This window comes from Prunus dulcis, chromosome 7, assembly GCF_902201215.1.
Source record: "Prunus dulcis chromosome 7, ALMONDv2, whole genome shotgun sequence".
In the NCBI taxonomy this organism is placed as follows: domain Eukaryota; kingdom Viridiplantae; phylum Streptophyta; class Magnoliopsida; order Rosales; family Rosaceae; genus Prunus; species Prunus dulcis.
In genome coordinates this window covers 17272680-17276597 of record NC_047656.1, presented here as the reverse complement: position 1 = coordinate 17276597, position 3918 = coordinate 17272680, and positions in this window count along the sequence as shown.

Below are 3918 nucleotides of genomic sequence, written 5' to 3'. Positions count from 1 at the left end.
CTAGGCACGGGGGTGCCGAAGGTAATGTGGCTAGGTACGGGGGGCCGAAGGCCCAAAGCTTGCATTTTTTTTTTTTTTTTTTGAATGGCCGGGCCATTTTGGAAATTTTGGACTTCCCCACAAATCCTCCATGGCCCTTGCCGTTCGGCAAGGGTCTAGCCAATGTTTTTTTTTTTTTTTGAATCGCGAAGCCATGTGGGATTGGGCCTTCGGCAAGTTTTTGGACTGGGGCCCAAGCTGGGCTTCGGCATGTAGGAAGGCTAGGGTTTCTGGAGTGGTATAAAATGAAGGGGGGGTGGCCTCTGCCGTTCGGCAGCTTTGGTGGGTTTCGAAATTGAGAGGGGAAACGAAACTTGGGGAGCTGGACTTGCCGTTCGGCAGTGAGCTGGGTTGGCACTTCGGCAGCAAGACGGCGGTGCTTCGGCAGCAAGACTGGGCAGGCTGCTTGGGTTGTGCTGTGCCGATCGGCAGTGTTGGTCCAAGGAGGTGTTGCTGTGCAGGTTCGGCAAGGCAGCAGTACGTGTGATTGGGAACACAGCCGAGTGGCTAGCCCTTGCAGCTCGGCAGGTCTTGGCCACGGAATTGTTGGTCAGAGGTTGAGCAATTTAGTCCTTCGGTGGCTGGAGTTTGCTTCGGCAAGGTTGATAAAGAAGGGGGCCTTCTCCAGTTCAGCAATTTCCACAGGGGTTATGGAAGAGGAGATGCTGTGTGCTCCAGCTTTTGGCAAGGCTCCTGCCGATCGGCAAAGGTCTGTCGAAGGAGTTTTGGTGAGCTTTCAAACCTGCACATGTCCTTGGCGTCGAATCCGGGGCTAGGCCCCTGGAAATTTGGTCGTGGGTCTTTGGTGAGCACAGGGGTTTGGTGCATTGGTTTGTGCTGGGCTCTAATTGGGTCTTGTGTAAGATTTTGACAAAATGGGTGCCTTGATAAATTCAGTAGTTGGGTGTTTCATGGATTTTTGACTAGGGGACTTGGAATTGGCGTTCATCAAGGCATGGGAGTCCCACGGCACCACAGATAGATGCCCCATACATGCAATTAGAAGTGGCCTCCGTTGTCTTGACTTGGGCATCACGCATATCCCGCATGGTGCACTTCGAAGGGCTGAGAGTTCATATGTGCTCCAACAAGCTATGATGTGCCGTTCCGAATCCTCGACCAAGTGGGTGTCTTGAGAAAACTAGTGGCATGGCTACCGTTCGGTAGCTGGTCAAATGGCATTTAGATGGTGGTCTCTCAAGGCTCTTGGGCGGCTTGAGCAAATGGGTGTGCCATTCGGTGTTTTGAACAAAGACCAACCATGAGTCAGAAGGCTTGGGAGCTTCTGGAGCTGCTCCTAGAGTTGCTGATATGAAGCATCCGAAGAAGACAAAGTGTGGCTGCCGCCGAAGGTGCTGCCGAACACGGTTCTGAGCAATCAGCCTTGGTGCGAGGGATGTGGAGTTTTCTGCCGCTCCCATTCGGTGTCCTTGGGTGCCTTGAGAAATTTTCCAAGTATATGATAGATGGGTGAGAGTGGTATCTTGCTTCGAGCATGAGATAATTCTTCAATTTTGGGGCTGCCAAATGGTACTGGGTAGAATTTTTGAGGTGGATATGGCTTCTGAAAGTCATTTAGCTGAAGCCAAATTATTAGAGATGAGCTCAAAGCATTGGGTGCCGATCTGGTCCTCCTATTTTGTCTTCAGATGATAAAAAGGTTTATGATGGCTTCAGTATGGGTATTCCATGCAAGCCATGCAAAAAGAAGAAGATAATTTTGGTGAATTGGAACTTTTCGAAGTAACTGAATCTGGACAGCTCCTATTATTCATATGCAATATTCATATATGTTGAATAGGATTGTGTAATGAATTATTTAAATATTGCATGCTTGTATACAATATTTATATATAAAAAGAGTTGGAATGTTTGGCCATGCAAGCCATGCAAAGTGGCCGAATCTGGACAGCTATTATTCATATGCAATATTCATGAATCATATTGTTGAATAGGATTGTGCAATGAATTATTTAAATATTGCATGCTTGTATACAATATTTATATGCAGGAGGAGAAATCTTATCTTGTGGTGAGGATGCACGTGGGCATCTTCAGAGTGGAGCAATTTTCCTTGGCCATGCGCAAGCCATGCATGGTGCATTTGGAATATTGGGCCACTCCCAAATTGAGACTCTTCAAAGTGATTGAAAGGTGGGTTGCTTCAGCAGATACATGTCTTTGGCATATTGGTTCCTTGAGACCCAATGGTGGCCTTTGCATATATGGTGCTAAACAATAGGCTAAAAGGTAATGATTGAAAGGGTGCCGAAGGGCATTGAAGGAAGGGAGAACGACAAAGGCTTCTTGTGTCGATTCCCACAGACGGCGCCAAACTGTTGATGCTCAAAATGGTTTGGCCAAGGTTGAGTCCAACTTAGTGATGAGGTGTGATGGATGATGGATGAAGGTGAGGACCTTCACCAAGTGTGTGAGGATTTGAGCAAACGATAAACATATAGAAGACAAGATATACGTGGTTCACCCGAATGATGGGCTACGTCCACGGAGAAAGGTGTTCTCATTATGATAATGTTTGTTTACATTTGTACAAGGGGATTAGACCCAAATATAGAGATAACAAGTGAGAAGCTCAGCCTAGAGATGGATCCAGAAGAGAGAGTACTCAAGAGCCAGTCCCCTTCTAAGGAAAGAGTAGTCTTCTTTTATAGGTGAGGGGGAGTCTCCATCTCTTGTAGTTTTCCGATGTGGGACTCCTCTTGCTTTGCTTAGAGTTGTGATTTGTGGTGATGCTTCTTTGGCTAAGGTGATGAGCTCTCAAAGTATGGCACTCGAATGATCTAGCCTAGCTAGTTGCTCGGTCAGTTATGGTACAAACAAGACTTGTCAATTTCTCGAATGGGATGCATTCACAGAGTCATGAAAAAGGTCAAAGCGCTAATTAGTGCAGTGTTGGTGAGCGATGATACTAGAGTCAGAGTGCATGCAGCAGACTTGCTCCCACAGTTATGTGAATCTGATCACTTGATGTCCTTCTCAGTTGAAAGGTGCAAAAGCCATTATTTATTTTGTCCAATTGTACATGGAAAACAACAATAAAAATAATTGAATCTATATATTTATCATATGCATAGAGCACATCATATATAATTAAAGTAGAGATAAAACCTACGTGATCAATCCATCTTCTATCACTAACAGGGTCTATGACTTAAGTGAAAAATGATCTTCATTTGTAAATTAATGGTCTTAGGTTTGAATCTCCATGACATTTTGGTCGTGTGTGTGTGAGAAACTCTCTCTCTCTCTCTCTCTCTCTCTCTTTTATAGTTTAGACTATCGCTTGTATTTAAAAAAAAAAAAATCATCTTCTATCACTTTTTATGTTAGCAAAATTTCTATGGACAAATTTGGGTGGGAGCTTCCCTGTCGTGTGGAAGGGTCAAGGGCGGATTCAGAAATTTTTAAAGAGATGGGCTACTATTTTGTTAAGTGAAAAAATAAAATAAGCTGTAGGAATAGCTGTACTTTGGAATTTTTTTGGACTTCGAAGATGCAATTAACAATGACTAGAGGTAGCAAAATACGGCTTTTGTGCAACTAGCTAGCTGTAAAAATGAAGAAATTACAAATTCGAGAGCTAGATGGGTAGGCTAGAATTTCAATATCCTAAACTTTTGTGCTGTAAAAAGTATTTTGTACAAAGGCTGCACTGCGCTATAGTCTAGGGCAGTTAACATCTAGCTTTGTTGTTCTTGGGCAGGGCAAGGGCGAGTGACATGTAGAGTTTAGTTAAAACATAATATGTGTCAAAAAATTTATTTGTAATATTGAATACATTTGAACTGGACAATATAAGTTAAAACTGAAAATGTGGTTTATAATGTTATCCATATCATATATTTTGCGCGGAAAATA